Source organism: Dendropsophus ebraccatus, chromosome 6, assembly GCF_027789765.1.
Source record: "Dendropsophus ebraccatus isolate aDenEbr1 chromosome 6, aDenEbr1.pat, whole genome shotgun sequence".
Taxonomy (NCBI): Eukaryota; Metazoa; Chordata; class Amphibia; order Anura; family Hylidae; genus Dendropsophus; species Dendropsophus ebraccatus.
The window spans coordinates 61,618,167-61,635,479 of NC_091459.1; the positions used below are offsets into that span (position 1 = coordinate 61,618,167).

General features: G+C 49.4%; 1 pseudogene; it reads left to right on the forward strand.

Moving 5' to 3' along the window:
• The first annotated feature begins 6,876 nt into the window (after positions 1-6,876).
• Positions 6,877-10,447, forward strand: LOC138795209 (uncharacterized; annotated as a pseudogene).
• The last annotated feature ends 6,866 nt before the right edge of the window (positions 10,448-17,313 follow it).

Sequence of the window (17,313 nt, forward strand, 5' to 3'; positions counted from 1 at the left end):
ATGTGAAGGGGTTAAAAAAAAAATTCTCAGCTCTCACCTCGCTCCCCAGAAGCTTCTTCCTCAGCCCAAATCTTTAGTCCACTGCAGCTGTTTCCTGCTGCAGCGCGGCAGCGCCTCTCCTCTCTCTCCTCCCAGGTTCTCAGCGGCACGCCAGGGAAGTGCGTCAACCGCTGGAAGCAAGGTGTAGGTTCCTGCAGACGTGCTGGGGGCCTGCTGTAGGTTCCTGCAGACGTGCCTGCGCGCGGCACTTCTGCAGCCGCGGCTCTGACACCTTCCAGCTGTGCCCGCTGCTGGAGGGGGCTGGAGGTTGGAGTCAGCGCCAGAAATCATCATCATCCTCCTCCTCCAGCCCGATGCCTCATAAGCAGCTGCTGCGTGGCCCTGTGACATGGTGGTGAAGACCAGCCCGGCTAAGCCCGCCCCTGCTTACAGTGAATAAGGATAAAGAGCAGTGTAAAAGGCTTATACATTTCACATATAGAACCACAAAAAATTAAGGGGTTATCTAAGGGCCCTATTACACCAACAGATTATCTGACAGATTTTTTGAAGCCAAAGTCAGGGATGGATTTGATAAGAGGAGAAATCTCAGTCTTTCCATTATCACCTGTTCTCTGTTTATAGTCTGTTCCTTGCTTTGGCAGAATTTTTTTTTCCAGATAATCTGTTGGTGAAATAGGGCCCTAAGATTAAAAAAATATAGCTGCTTTCTTTCAGAAACAGCACCACTTTTGTCCTTAGTTTGGGTGAGGTATTGCCACTCAGTTCCACTGAAGTGAATGGAGCCAAGTTGTAATACCACACACAACCTTAGGGCAGGGGTGGCGCTTTTTTGGAAGAAAGCAGCTTTTTTAAATTATTTTTTTCTAGAGAACCCTTTTAATCAGATTATCTTTGCCTACAAATAATAGCCGTTTAAGTAATAAGCTTTTAGGGTGGGTTCACACGTGAGACCCGCTGCGGATCCCTGCCCTGTACACCCTATGGGCAGACAAACTCACAGCAGGATGGACATCCCGCTGCGAGTTTGTCAGCAGCCCGCCCCGTTAACACCCGGCCACCGGAGCCTATACTTCACCTGGCCCCCGCTACAGCTTGCTTCGGGGGTTCCCGACACATCCCGTTCGGCCAATCAGTGTGCTGCCCCGCCGGAGCCTATACTTCACCTAGTCTCAGCTCCGGCTTGCTTCGGGGGTTCCCGGCAAGTCCTGCTCGGCCAATCAGTGCGCTGCCCCGCTGCAGCGCACTGACTGGCTGAGCGGTACGTGAAGATACCGGGAGCCCCGAAGCAAGCCGAAGCTGGACCCAGGTGATGTATAGGCTCCAGCGGCGGAGGGTTAACTAACAAACTCACAGCAGGATGGACATCCCGCTGCGAGGGCAGGGCAGGGATCCGCAGCAGGTCTCTCTGCGGATCTGTTACGTGTGAACCCGACCTTAGACATTAAAAGGGGTCAACTGGTTGTAAACATACATGTATGTACAATCCAAGATATGTGATGAGCTGTTAGATATCCATTTCCTTCCTATCTATCTATCTATCTATCTATCTATCTATCTATCTATCTATCTCCATAGCTGATAAGTACTGGAAGTAATTTACAAATCTATATAAGTTTCTGAAACCAGTTGATTTGGAAAAAAAATTGCTAGGGTACCCCTTTAACTGACTTTAGCGTAAGGTGTATAGGTATCTGCAACTGCAACTACATGATGCAAGGGGGACAAATGTGTTGGGGCGCTTGTGAAAATGTGGCAAGGGCTAAGCAGTAGAGGAAGGGAGAGCATTCAACATGGTAGGAGCTCTCTAAAGGGACACAAGCAGTGGCTTAGCTATAGGGGGTCGCCACGGTCGCCATGGCGACCGGGCCTCTAGCTACAGGGGGCCCGCTGGGCTCCCTTGCCACTTCCTGCCTCTCTGTTCTCCTGCATCAGCTGTGATATCAGCAGCCGATTTAGGTGAAGTGCACTGTTATCCTGCAGGCAGCCTAGGCTGCAGTGTGGGGTCCTGATTCCTCCCGATCACCTGTTTCCTGCTCCTCTCTGCTGTCCGTGTGGAGGAGGGGGAGGGGCGGGAGAGCATGGTCCGGCACCAGGAGGAGGGAGGCCAGGAGCTGCTGACAAAGTGAAGTTTCCTCATAATAAGTAAGAGTCTGTGCTGTGTGCTGTGTGTCAGTGCTCTGTGTGTGTCTGTGCTCTGTGTGTCTGTCTGTGCTCTGTATGTGTCTGTGCTCTGTGTGTGTCTGTACTCTGTGTGTCTGTGTGTGTGTCTGTGCTCTGTGTGTCTCTTTGTGCTGTGTGTCTGTCTGTGCTCTGTGTGTGCTGTGTGTGTCTGCTCTGTGTGTGTCTGCTCTGTGTGCCGCGTGTCTGTGTGCCACGTGTCTGTGTGCCGCGTGTCTTTGTGCTGCATGTGTGGGGCGGTGGGGGCCCAAGCTAAAATTTTGCACCAGGGCCCATCAGCCTGTAGCTATGCCCCTGGACACAAGTTAGCATGGCCTCTGAAAGAGTGTAGATGCTGCATGAAGAAGAAGGCTAGGGATCAGAGTGGATGTGGTTGGCCTTTGGATTTGTGACCCATTAAGATACCTTACCCCCACTGCAGCATGATCCATACATACCTGCAATGAATAATGGCTGTGTGTCTCCTGTGCAGGCACTCTGACAGGGAAAGGGAGTGCAGTGTCCCAGAACAGCCCTTCTCATGCTCGCACTTGTATTATAACCAGTTCTGTTCTGGAAAGCTATGGCCCACTTCAAACTGCGTGTATTGTGTTACCCTTCTCAGTATTCAGGTCTGCTATTCCATTCATTTCTTGTATATCTATTCAGGTATCAGTGCCTAATGATATTATGTCGCCCCCCAGTGTTCAAGTATGGTACTTCTCATGTATATTTCTCTGTATGTGCCTAATGGTGTGATGATGCAATGGCTGGATGTCACGTGACTGCCCCTGCTTCCATGGTAACTCCAATGGTCATCGAGCTTTGGCTGGGGTTACCATGTGACTTCCTGTTCTACCTCAGTCTTGTCCTCCACCTTCAGGAGACAAGTTCTGTGTCTATTCCTTACCACAGAGGGTATGGGTTGTGTGTCCGTCCTCTCTCTCTGCTAAGAGAGAGGCCTGCGTGTGCTCTGCTGCTCCAGTCCACTGTTCCTGTCTCAAGATTCTCATCTGGGTGCCGATTCTTTAGTCATTCCTCTCATCATCTTCTCTAATCATCAACAGCAAGTATTTCCTTCAAGTCTCATTCCACCCAGCATCTCAGCCTCAGTTTCACTACTACTCCCATCATTCAGCACGCTACTCTCACAGCCTATTGCAGCATCACTCATTACTCTGCTTTATGCAAGTCTGCCTTATATCCGGTTGCATCCGGAGAGACTGTTGCTACCAGTTACCCCCTTTACAATAAATATACAACTACCGTTGTTTCTGAACCTTGGCATTGGTGTGATAATTGGTGCCCTGACTAAGGACAACGAGTAATAGCATGCCCAGTATTCCCGCATGGTTAGGAGTCCGGTTTCCATCTGTATCACCCTTGTGCCTTCACCGTGACAATGCTATACCCTACAGCTGCCCCGGTTCCTGCCTGTTAGCACCATCTACACTGCGGAGTGGCCCCTAGGGGCCTGGGGCATCGCAGGAGCTGAACTCATTAGAATTTATAGCCCATTGCTTTCTATTGGGCTATTCACGAATTCCATTTTTTCACGGATCTTAAATCCGATCTGTGAAAAAATATTCACAGGGCGACTAGAAGGCTCAGCATGTCATATAAAGGGGATTACAAGGCTTAGCATGTCATGTACAGGGGTCTACAAGGCTCAGCATGTCATTTACAGGGGTCTGCAAGGCTCAGCATGTCATATAAAGGGGATTACAAGGTTTAGCATGTCATGTACAGGGGTCTACAAGGCTCAGCATGTCATTTACAGGGGTCTGCAAGGCTCAGCATGTCATATAAAGGGGATTACAAGGCTCAGCATGTCATGTACAGGGGTCCTGCTGGTCACTGCTGTATACATGTATATGGCTCCTGCTGGTCACTGCTATTTACATGTATATGGCTCCTGCTGGTCACTGCTATATCTATCTATCTATACAGTATATATATATATATTTATATTATATATATATATATATATATTTATATTTATATGGCTCCTGCTGGTCACTGCTATATACATGTATATGGCTCCTGCTCGTCACTGCTATATACATGTATATGGCTCCTGCTGGTCATTGCTATATATATCTATATGGCTCCTGCTGGCCACAGCTATATATATCTATATGGTTCCTGCTGGTCACTGCTATATACATGTATATGGCTCCTGCTGGGTCACTGCTGTACGTATATAAAGCTCCTGCTGGTCACTGCTATATACATGTATATGGCTCCTGCTCAGGGCCGGCGTCAGCACCCTCAGGGGGCCCCCGACACTTGCCCGAGCAGTGAGCCAGACGCCCGCCTCATCACCAACCTCCGGACACCTGTGGGGGGGAGGGTGCTGCCGACCCTGAGTCCGGGGGTGTGTGTGTGTGTGTGTGTGTGTGTGTGTGTGTGTGTGTGTGTGTGTGTGTGTGTGGGGGGGGGGGGGGGGGGGTTGCTAGAAAGACCTGCTGTGTTTGCTGCAAAGCAATGGGGAAGGACCTGTGGTGACATCATAAGGGGGCGGGGCTGAAAACGGGAGAGGCTGCATATGGATGAAGGACCTGTGATCATTGTCATGTGACATGAGGGGTCGGGGTTCTTTTATACCTTCTTTCTGTATGCTGTGAGTTGTAGGCCTCCTCTTATACCTCCTCCTGTAATGGCCTCTGATCTCCCATAATAACAGGCTGGACATGCTGGGAGTTGTATTCCTCCTCTTATACCTCCTCCTGTGATGTCCTCTGATTTCCCATGATAACAGGCTGGACATGATGGGAGTTGTAGTTCCCCCGGTATACCTCATGTAATGAGGACCCGTCCCCCACCCGGATTAGTGAGTATGTGTGATGGAAATGGACAGCCCAGTCCCTATTGTGTGTACAGTTATATTATATGTGGTATGAAAGTGTTTGACTCATTCAAACACTATAGACTGTTATGTGTATTCCACTCACTATACCTTGGCTTGTCCAAAGATCATAAACTCTGGGCAGTTTATTGAGGGTCGCTGGTCAGGAAACACCATGTCTGGTTTATTGAGGGTCTCAGGAAACCTGGAGTTCTTATCTACTTCAAAGAATGGATAGACCCACTCAAACACAACACCCCCCAACCATACGACAATGGTTTAATTACAGGACTTATGCAATGAGGTGTCCCTGGTCCTTCTCCATTATCACCTAATGAGCCAATTAGGGACAACTCATTATCCTAATCGCCTGTTGGGTGGCTCGGAAATCTGAGCTGAGTTTTGACTGTATAAAACATTGTGCCAACAGCAAAACTTGGTGGCATTGGAGGGGGTCAGTCTGACTGAGCTGCGATCCATGATTTCTCCTACCCCCTGGAAGGCAACAACTATTGTAAGTGTTAGATAGTTTCTGCTTATTTCTCCCTTTTATTTTATACTGTTATTGTTAGGAACAGCAGGACAAGACAAGACAGTGAGCTCTAAGCTCAGTCCCGCCCACTGTCCTCTACCTACTTGCCACAATCCGCCCTAAGATGGCGGCGAGCAACTGGGCGGCAGTCCCTGCACTGGCTAGGTGGGACACAAAGACAAGACAGACAGACAGACAAAACACAATGAAGAATAGTCGACAGTCCGGGTCAAAACAATCGGGCAGCACAGTACAAAATCACAATCCTATAATCAGAGTCAACAAACAAGCGATATGGTCAGGGGCAGGCAGCTAGCAAGGATAGTCAGAAGGGAGAAGGGTCAGAGAAAGACAGATAATAGCAGAACCACTAGCAGGCAGAGACAAGCTCAATAACCAGCAATAAGTGCACAGACTGAGGTTGGTTATATAGGAGGCCAGGGTTCTGGTCCAGAACGTAATTGGACCATCCCCCTTATCTCCATGCACAGACAGCTGAGAACAAAACAGATCCACTGGCAGGATGACCTGTCAGTTACAGCAGAACCAAGACACAGGTTAACCCTGACATGGCCAGACAGAACTAAGCAGGTGAATTCGGGTGTGTCTTCCAACAAAGGTGAGCATATAAACCAGTGTTCACACACTGCAAACAAAAACACAGAAACAGAATACAGGAATATCAGCGCCTTCTCGAGCTGCACAGCACGAGCTGAGGGGCGCATAATGCTCTGCAAAGATACCATCCTGACAGTTATTGCATGTATATATGTCATCTTATTTACCTTTATTTTTGTAAGCACTGTACCTTTTGTCTATTAAAGCTTAAAACTTTAATAAGTTTAGTCCTTGTATGCTCTAAGAATCCATAGCCTTTGGACGTAGTGCTTTAATCCTGTGAGTGCCAGTGAGTGGTGTTGTGGGTTGACAGGGTCCTTTCACACTTAATTTGAAGGTGGTGGCAGCGTGTTTGTTGAGGTGCTGGAACTGGGTTGGGGTGTGATTTATGCTCAATTTGCCACCTGAAGGGTAGGTGAGTGCAAGATTGAGTGAGTGGAAATACATTAACCCCTTGCAGTGGCATCCACGTCACGTGCTAGTAAGTGTGTACGTGACAATTTGGTGGCAGAGCGGAGGGATATTTTTACTTCTATTAGAGCATTAGTGCTTGGTTTAAGCAATTATTCCCTGCACTAAAGGACTGGCAGTATCCTTGCGAGGAGTACACCAGTTCTACAAGGACTAACTCAGTGCTTACTTGTGACATACGTGCAAACAATTTTCCCTTCCCCATTTTTCTTTTCTATCTTTTATTTGGCAAAGGGTGCTGTGTGATATGGCAACCCAGTACAAGAAACAGAACAAGGAGGCTTTCATTAACCTCTGTGAGCAAAGAGGGATCGATCCTGCTGATAAGACAAAGGAACAGCTGATCTGTGACCTGATGGAGCCCCTGGGATAGCTTCCCCTAAAAATCCTCACAGCAACAGTTCCAAGGAGGGCATGAGCTTATCATTTGAAACGGCTTTAGAGCAGTTGGGTGACTGTGAACCTAATCTGCGCCTGCAACTGATCCTGCAGTATAAACAGGCGGAGAGAGAGGCTGCAGAACGCCAGGATAAGGCTGCCGAAGCAGACAGACAGTTCCAGCTGCAGATGGCACAACTTGCAAAGGATAGCAATTCCCCACAACCCCCAGACGAGAAAACTTTCCTGTAATGGAACCGAATGGGGACTTGGACATTTTTCTACGGGGATTTGAAAAAACCTGTAGGCAGTACCAACTACCCCGAGATCAGTGGGCACAGTATCTAACCCCAGGATTAAAGGGCAAAGCCTTGGAGTTTTTTTCTGGCCTTCCACCTGAGCAAGATGGGGACTATGATGCAATAAAGCAGGCTCTAATCCAGGGCAGTTTCTAGGTAATTTTGACTACAGGGCGAATCTTGATAGAAGCGCCCCCCCCCCCCCCCCCATCCAGTGACTCACAGGTGACGTCTTCTTTGATCTGAGGCGTCACTTTCCTTTTCCTCTCCATCTGGCCCAGACCACCGTGATGATTACTTGCAGCCACAATTCATCTCTTCTGAACCTGCCAGACAAACATCTTAGAGTCCGCACTTACAACAACTTCCTTCCACATTTTTGTGTCATGTGCAGTAGAGTCAGTAGGTATGTGGGTTGCCCCCTGTATGTAGCATCCCCTGCTGTGTCCTCATATAGTAATACTGCCCCCTGAGCCCTGTCTCCATTGTAATACTGTCCCCCGTGCTCTGTCCCCATTGTAATACTGTCCCCTGTGCTGTCCCCACTGTAACTCTGTCCCCACTGTAACTCTGTCCCCCTGTGCTGTCCCTATTGTAATACTGTCCCCATTGTAATACTGTCCCCCTGTGCTCTGTCCTCATTGTAGTACTTAACCCTGTGCTGCCCCCTGTGTAATACTGTCCCCTGTGCTGTCCCCATTGTAATACTGTCCACCAGTGCTGTCCCCATTGTATTACCGTACCCTGTGCTGTCCCCATTGTAATGCTGTCCCCCAGTGCTGTCCCCATTGTAATACCGTCCCCTGTGCTGTCCCCTGTGCTGTCCCCATTGTAATACTGTCCCCCAGTGCTGTCCCCATTGTAATATTGTCACCTGTGCTGTCCCCACTGTAACTCTGTCCCCCTGTGCTGTCCCCATTGTAATACTGACCCCATTGTAATACTGTCCCTTGTGCTGTCCCCATTGTAATACCGTCCCCCTGTGCTCTGTCCTCATTGTAGTGCTGTCCCCATTGTAATACTGTCCCCCAGTGCTGTCCCCAGTGTAATACTGTCCTCTGTGCTGTCCCCATTGTAATACTGTCCCCCAGTGCTGTCCCCAGTGTAATACTGTCCTCTGTGCTGTCCCCATTGTAATACTGTCCCCCAGTGCTGTCCCCAGTGTAATACTGTCCCCTGTGCTGTCCCCATTGTAATACCATCCCCTGTGCTGTCCCCATTGTAATGCTGTCCCCCAGTGCTGTCCCCATTGTAATACTGTCACCTGTCCTGTCCCCACTGTAACTCTGTCCCCCTGTGCTGTCGCCATTGTAATACTGACCCCATTGTAATACTGTCCCTTGTGCTGTCCCCATTGTAATACCGTCCCCCAGTGCTGTCCCCATTGTAATACTGTCCCCCAGTGCTGTCCCCATTGTAATACTGTCCCCCCCTGTACTGTCCCCATTGTAATACTGTCCCTTGTGCTGTCCCCATTGTAATACTGTCCCTTGTGCTGTCCCCATTGTAATACTGTCCCCCTGTGCTGTCCCCATTGTAATACTGTCCCCCTGTGCTGTCCCCATTGTAATACTGTCCCTTGTGCTGTCCCCATTGTAATACTGTCCCCCAGTGCTGTCCCCATTGCAATAATTACCCCCGTGCTCCGTCCCAATAGTAATACTGTCCCCCTATGCTGTGCTGTCCCCATTGTACTACTGTCCCCTTGTGTTCTGTCCCTATTGCTATACTGTCCCCTGCATGGCCCAGCACAAAAAAATAAAATTATACTCACCTAATCTTGGCATGGATCAAGTCCCTCTATCTTCGGATCTTCTCCAGCCTGTCACCGCGGGGATGGATCCTGCTGGAGTGAGAGATGACGTCCAATGGCGGCGGCGGCCTGTTTATGTGATGTGCGCAGGGGATGCTGGGCGGCCTGAGCTCAGAAGCTCGCAGCCAGGTTGCGGACGGCGGGGACGGCAGCAGATGAGAGCGGTTGCCGGCAGAAGCGGGTGATGAGCGCAGTACAGGGGGGATGCAGTCGGGAGGCGGGGGCGGGGGCTGCGGCAGCAGAAGAGCGCAGTGGGCGGCTGCCTGGCACGCTATTTACCCCGCTGGGTGAGGTCCCGTAGGATACCCACTAGCGCCCCCTAGCTGGCGGCGCCCCGTGCCGTCGCCCGGCCCGCCCAGCCCAAGAAACGGCCCTGCTCTAATCAAGAAGTACAACCTCACCCCGGAAGTGTACCGCAGGAAATTCCGGAGTTTGCAGAGAGGTCCCACTAACAGTTATGCTGATGTTGTGGGCAGTCTGAGAACCACCTTCAGGCAATGGGTGCGAGGACTATCTGTTACCAGTTTTGAGGACCTGGAAGATCTGATGATCAAGGACCAGTTTCTTTTTCTATGTCCTACGGATGTAAGGTAGTTTGTGACAGAGAGCCTAAAACTGCTGACCAAGCTGCACAGATGGCAGATTCCTATGTTGCCAACAGGATTCCAGAAACCCGAAAGATGTCCGAGTCCAGCTGGAGGAGAGGTAAGCTTGTTGGGGACCCCCCTCTCTCTCCCTACCGACTGTCCGAGAAATCTACTTTTACTCCTTCTGGGGCCCCAAGAACCACACATACTTTCACTGACAGGCGGAGGTGCTTTTCATGTAACCAGATGGGGCATGTTAGCGTTGCTTGTCCTGATAAGAAGACGAGTGCCCCTACTTCTTCAAAACCCCTTGGTGCAGTCCCTTCTGTCTTGCTTGTGGCTGGGGCTAAGGAGAAGAACAATGACAATCTTCAATCTGTTACAGTGGGCAGCAAGGTGACTGTGGGCCTCAGAGACACTGGAGCAGAGGTGACTCTGGTGTGTCCAGAGATGGTGAACCCTGAGGATATAATTACTGGAAAGACCATGTCTGTAAATGGATTTGGAGGTGTCAGTCCTGCTGTACCCATGGCCTGCGTCTATCTGGACTGGGGAGCAGGCAGAGGATTTAGAGAAGTGGGAATTTCTGACACTATTCCTACTAATGTGTTGTTGGGCAGGGTGGTGTATCAGTATGTTCCTGCCCCTCCACTGAATGACGCCCAGACAACTGAGATATGCGATTCCCCACCGGTACTGTACACTAACTCGGGGATATGCCCTGATGTGGGAGAAATCTAAGGATGGATGTACAACTAGCTGTCTCTGATGTATGTAATGTAGAGATTAAGGATGATGTGCATGTTGCAGCTGTGACCCGTAGTCAAAATGCTTGTAAGCCTCAGATCTGTATACCTGGTGATAAGTCACAAATAGAAGTGTCTTTTGAGAAAGGTTCACACCTCATGGCTGACACCGGGGAGCAAGTGTCTGTTGTAACACCCCCCTCAGCCCATGATCTGAAGGCTGATAGCCTTGGTTTTCAAGCAGCTCTGCTTTCAGATGATAGCTTAGAGAAGCTGAGATGTCTTGCAGATAAACCCCCTGCTGATTCTGGCAATGAACGAGTGTACTGGGACCAGGGAAAGCTGTATACAGAGACTGTTCCCACAGACATGCAAAATTCATGGGAGTCTGAAAAGCGACTGGTTGTCCCTTACCCATTCAGAGAGCAATTGCTGAAAATTGCTCATGAGATCCCTTTAGCAGGACATTTGGCAGTACAGAAAACAAAAGCCCGTTTGACCCATAACTTTTATTGGCCGAATATGGGGACTGACATAGCCAACTACTGTCGATCTTGTATAGTTTGCCAGCGAGTTGGAAAGGCAGGGAATATGCTTAAAGATCCGTTGATTCCTTTGCCAATCATTGATGAGCCTTTCCAACGAGTGGCTGTTGATATTATAGGTCCTCTGGCAATTCCCAGCAGTTCAGGCAAACGCTTCATTTTAACAGTAGTTGACTATGCCACCCGATATCCAGAAGCTGTAGCACTGTCTTCCATACGAGCCGATAAGGTTGCAGATGCACTGCTTACTGTATTTTCACGAGTTGGGTTTCCCCGAGAGATGTTGACTGATCAAGGAACCCAATTCATGTCCAACCTAATGGAGAGCCTGTGCCAGAAAATACAGGTGCAGCATATTGTATCTAGTCCCTATCACCCTCAGACTAATGGGCTATGTGAGCAGTTTAATGGGACACTGAAGCAAATGCTTAGGATGCTTGTAGTGACCCAGGGGAGGGACTGGGAACGTTACCTTCAACATCTGTTATTTGCATACAGAGAGGTACCCCAGGCCTCAACAGGGTTCTCACCATTTGAACTCCTTTATGGAAGAAGGGTAAGGGGGCCCCTTGATCTCATTAAAGAGTCTTGGGAGGGGAAGCTGGAGACCCAGGAAGTCTCGGTGGTGGAATATGTCATAAAGCTTCGGGAAAAAATGCAAGCACTGAGCAGTCTTGTGCATGACAACATGACCCAAGTTCAGACAAAACAAAAACTTTGGTATGATCGTAATGCCAGGCAAAGGACCTATGAAGCAGGACAGAAGGTTTGGGTGTTGGTCCCTATGCTACAGAATAAGTTACAGTCTGCATGGGAGGGCCCGTACACCGTACACAAACGCTTGAATGATGTAAACTATATAGTAGCCCTAGATGACAGACGTCGCAAGGTGTTTCATGTTAACATGTTTAAAGCCCATCACAGCAGAGAGCCATGTGTCCTGCCTGTCTGCAGCATGCCTGAGGAGGGGGAGAGGGATGTCTTGGTAGATTTATTGGCTGAGGCACAGGATACAGACACACTTGAGGGGGCAATATTTAACCCTTAGCTAACCCCCAGCCAGAAGGCTGAGCTGCTTAAAGTGTTAATGGCCTCCAAAGATACATTTACAGGCAGGCCTGGGAGAACTCAGTTAGCCATCCACAATGTGGACACTGGCATCCATCATCCTATTAGGCAGCCTGCATACCGGGTATCTGCAGAAGTTAAAGGTAACATGATGGGACAAATAGAAGAAATGTTGGCGCTGGGTGTAGTACAGAGATCTCAGAGTGCATGGGCCTCACCTGTAGTCCTCATCCCAAAGAAGGACCGGACAACCAGGTTTTGTGTGGACTATAGAAAATTAAATTCCATCACAAACTTTGATGCCTATCCCATGCCAAGGATAGATGAGCTCCTGGACCAGCTAGCTAGCGCTTCCTACCTAACCATTATGGACTTGACCAGGGATTATTGGCAGATTCCCTTAACAAAGGAGGCCCAGGAAAGATCTGCCTTTATAACACCATTTGGGCTGTATGAATTTTTAGTTATGCCATTTGGTTTAAAAAATGCCCCTGCCACATTTCAACGCCTGGTTAATCAACTGCTAGAAGGGCTAGATGGGTTTGCAGTGGCTTATCTCGATGACATAGCCATTTTTAGTAATTCCTGGGAAGAGCATCTTATTCACCTGTCCCAAGTTTTAGAGAGACTCAAACAAGCGGGTCTGACCATTAAACCAGGGAAGTGTCAGATTGCTATGTCTGAGGTTCCCTACTTAGGACACTGTGTGGGTGGTGGGGTGCTAAGACCTGAACAGGAAAAAACTGAAGCGATTACAGCCTGGCCTACTCCAAAGACTAAGAAGCAGGTAATGTCTTTTCTAGGTACAGCTGGCTACTACAAGAAGTTTGTGCAAAATTACAGTGCCCTGGCAAAACCCCTAACAGATCTCACCAAGAAAAAGCTCCCCCAAATTGTGTCTTGGACCCCCCAATGTGAGGAATCCTTTGTAGCCCTAAAGGCTGCCTTGGCAAACTCACCGGTCCTGCAAGCTCCAGATTTCTCCCGCAGGTTTGTGGTACAGACTGATGCCAGTACTTATGGGTTAGGGGCTGTTCTCAGTCAGGTAAATCAGAAAGGAGAAGAACACCCAGTTCTCTATTTGAGCAGGAAACTCCTGCCAAGGGAAGTTTCCTATGCAACTATTGAAAAGGAGTGTTTAGCGATTGTGTGGTCCCTACAAAAACTACAGCCCTATCTATACGGACGCAACTTCACAGTGGTCACCGACCACAACCCACTTAGCTGGCTTAACAGAGTAGCTGGGGACAATGGGAAACTACTAAGATGGAGCTTAGTATTACAGCAGTATGACTTCACCATACAACATAAGAAGGGCATTGAACATGGTAATGCAGATGGTCTCTCTCGCCAGGGGGGGGACAGAGGTGCAGGTGGGCTTGGGAGATGGCAGGTAAGCCAGTCCCCCATGCCCATTCTTAAAAGGGGGAGGTGTGATGGAAATGGACAGCCCAGTCCCTATTGTGTGTACAGTTATATTATATGTGGTATGAAAGTGTTTGACTCATTCAAACACTATAGACTGTTATGTGTATTCCACTCACTATACCTTGGCTTGTCCAAACATCATAAACTCTGGGCAGTTTATTGAGTGTCTCTGGTCAGGAAACACCATGTCTGGGTTATTGAGGGTCACAGGAAACCTGGAGTTCTTATCTACTTCAAAGAATGGATAGACCCACTCAAACACAACACCCCCCCAACCATAGGACAATAGTTCAATTACAGGACATATGCAATGAGGTGTCCCTGGTCCTTCCCCATTATCACCTAATGAGCCAATTATTGACAACTCATTATCCTAATCACCTGTTGGGTGGCTCGGAAATCTGAGCTGAGTTTTGACTGTATAAAACATGGTGCCAACAGCAAAACTTGGTGGCAGTGGAGGGGGTCAGTCTGACTGAGCTGCGATCCATGATTTCTCCTACCCCCTGGGAAGGCAACAACTATTGTAAGTGTTAGATAGTTTCTGCTTATTTCTCCCTTTTATTTTATACTGTTATTGCATGTATATATGTCATCTTATTTACCTTTATTTTTGTAAGCACTGTACCTTTTGTCTATTAAAGCTTAAAACTTTAATAAGTTTAGTCCTTGTATGCTCTAAGAATCCATAGCCTTTGGACGTAGTGCTTTAATCCTGTGAGTGCCAGTGAGTGGTGTTGTGGGTTGACAGGGTCCTTTCACACTTAATTTGAAAGGTGGTGGCAGTGTGTTTGTTGAGGTGCTGGAACTGGGTTGGGGTGTGATTTATGCTCAATTTGCCACCTGAAGGGTAGGTGAGTGCAAGATTGAGTGAGTGGAAATACATTAACCCCTTGCAGTGGCATCCACGTCACGTGCTAGTAAGTGTGTACGTGACAGTACGGTTTTTTTTTTTTATTTTCTTGTGTTGAGGGAGAGCAGGGGGCATTTCTATGGGGGCAGGGGGCATTACTATGTGGACAGAGCAGGGGAGATTACTATGGGGGCAGAGGACATTACTATGGGGGCAGGGGACATTACTATGGGGGCAGGGGACATTACTATGGGGACAGAGCAGGGGACATTACTATGGGGACAGAGCAGGGGACATTACTATGGGGGCAGAGCAGGGGCATTACTATGGGGACAGAGCAGGGGACATTACTATGGGGAGCAGGGGATATTACTATGGGGGAATGGCAGGGGACATTACTATGGGGACAGAGGGCATCTTTACTATATGGAGGGCACAGCATTGGGACATTATTACTATATGGAAGGCACAGCACAGGACATGACCTACAAACCTCCTTACTTTACTGCACATGACACCAAACAGTGGAGTTACTACTGTATGGGAGTCTATGGGTGGGGAAAAAGGGAAGGAAGTGGCTGGAAATGTGCGGAGCCTAACATGTTTGTCTGACAGGTCCCAAAGAGATGAATTGTAGCTTGAAGATATCATCATGGTGGTCTGGGCAAGATGGAGAGGAAACGGAGAGCGATCACCTCAGATCAAAGAAGACGTCACCTGTGAGTTACTGGATTCCTTTTTTTTTCAGTATTTTGTCAAACTTTATTTGGTAGGTGTGCCCCAAGGTGTGCTATACAAAGGGGCCCGCTGAGGCTCTCTCGCCCAAGGGCCCACAAAAACCTGGAGCCGGCCCTGCTCCTGCTGGTCACTGCTGTATACATGTATATGGCCCCTGCTGGTCAGTTTGGGGGGGCGCTCCTCTCACACAGTCCTCACTCTGTACCTGACAATCCAGCACTCAGCAGCCTGACAGACACACTAATGGTGCTCACTCACTGTGTCAGAGCTGCTGCTGGGCTTCTTCACATGGCAGCCATCAGGGCCGGACTGGGACTGAAAATCAGCCCTGGCATTTCCGAGCACACAGGCCCACTCGCCGTGCGGTGATAAGTTATGAGACGATGTTGTGAGTGCAGCGCGGCTACATGTTGTATCATCACGGCCATGACTGGAATTACAGATAATAACACAGTAAATGGGGTCAGAAGCTTCTGTCTCTGTACTGTGTAGCTGAGCTGCAGTTACAGGTTGTCACCACTACACAGTGTACAGAGACAGACTGCTTCTGCCCTCGGTCACTGTGCTCAGTTTAACACCACCAACACATACTGACTAATACCACCACACACTGACTAATACCACCACACACTGACTAATACCACCGCACACTGACTAATACCACCGCACACTGGCTAATACCACCGCACATTGACTAATACCATCACATACTGACTAACACCACCGCTGCTACTAAATAACTTCCACTGTACATATATCACTATCACCTCATACAGTCTCTTCTCCCCCTCCCTTATAGATGGCCCCCTCTCTCTTCTCCCCCTCCCTTATAGATGGCTCCCCTCACTTCTCCCCCCTCCTTTATAGATGGCCCCCTCTCTCTTCTCCCCCCCCCTCCTTTATAGATGGCCCCCTCTCTCTTCTCCCCCCTCCTTTATAGATGTCCCCCTCTCTCTTCTCCCCCCTCCTTTATAGATGTCCCCCCTCTCTCTTCTCCCCCCTCCTTTATAGATGTCCCCCCTCTCTCTTCTCCCCCCTCCTTTATAGATGTCCCCCCTCCTTTATAGATGTCCCCCCTCTCTCTTCTCCCCCCTCCTTTATAGATGTGCCCCCTCTCTCTTCTCCCCCCTCCTTTATAGATGTCCCCCCTCTCTCTTCTCCCCCCTCCTTTATAAATGTCCCCCCTCTCTCTTCTCCCCCCTCCTTTATAGATGTCCCCCCTCTCTCTTCTCCCCCCTCCTTTATAGATGGCCCCCTCTCTCTTCTCCCCCCTCCTTTATAGATGTCCCCCCTCTCTCTTCTCCCCCCTCCTTTATAGATGTCCCCCCCTCTCTTCTCCCCCCTCCTTTATAAATGCCCCCCTCTCTCTTCTCCCCCCTCCTTTATAGATGTCCCCCCTCTCTCTTCTCCCCCCTCCTTTATAGATGCCCCCCTCTCTCTTCTCCCCCCTCCTTTATAGATGTGCCCCCTCTCTCTTCTCGTCCCTCCTTTATAGATGTCCCCCCCTCTCTCTTCTCCCCCCTCCTTTATAGATGTCCCCCCTCTCTCTTCTCCCCCCTCCTTTATAGATGGCCCCCTCTCTCTTCTCCCCCCTCCTTTATAGATGTGCCCCCTCTCTTCTCGCCCCTCCTTTATAGATGTGCCCCCTCTCTCTTCTCCCCCCTCCTTTATAGATGTCCCCCCTCTCTCTTCTCCCCCCTCCTTTATAGATGTCCCCCCTCTCTCTTCTCCCCCCTCCTTTATAGAAGCCCCCCTCTCTCTTCTCCCCCCTCCTTTATAGATGGCCCCCTCTCTCTTCTCCCCCCTCCTTTATAGATGTCCCCCCTCCTTTATAGATGTCCCCCCTCTCTCTTCTCCCCCCTCCTTTATAGATGTCCCCCCTCTCTCTTCTCCCCCCTCCTTTATAGAAGCCCCCCTCTCTCTTCTCCCCCCTCCTTTATAGATGTCCCCCCTCTCTCTTCTCCCCCCTCCTTTATAGATGTCCCCCCTCTCTCTTCTCGCCCCTCCTTTATAGATGTGCCCCCTCTCTCTTCTCCCCCCTCCTTTATAGATGTCCCCCCTCTCTCTTCTCCCCCCTCCTTTATAGATGTCCCCCCTCTCTCTTCTCCCCCCTCCTTTATAGATGTCCCCCCTCTCTCTTCTCCCCCCTCCTTTATAGATGTCCCCCTCTCTCTTCTCCCCCCTCCTTTATAGATGTGCCCCCTCTCTCTTCTCGCACCTCCTTTATAG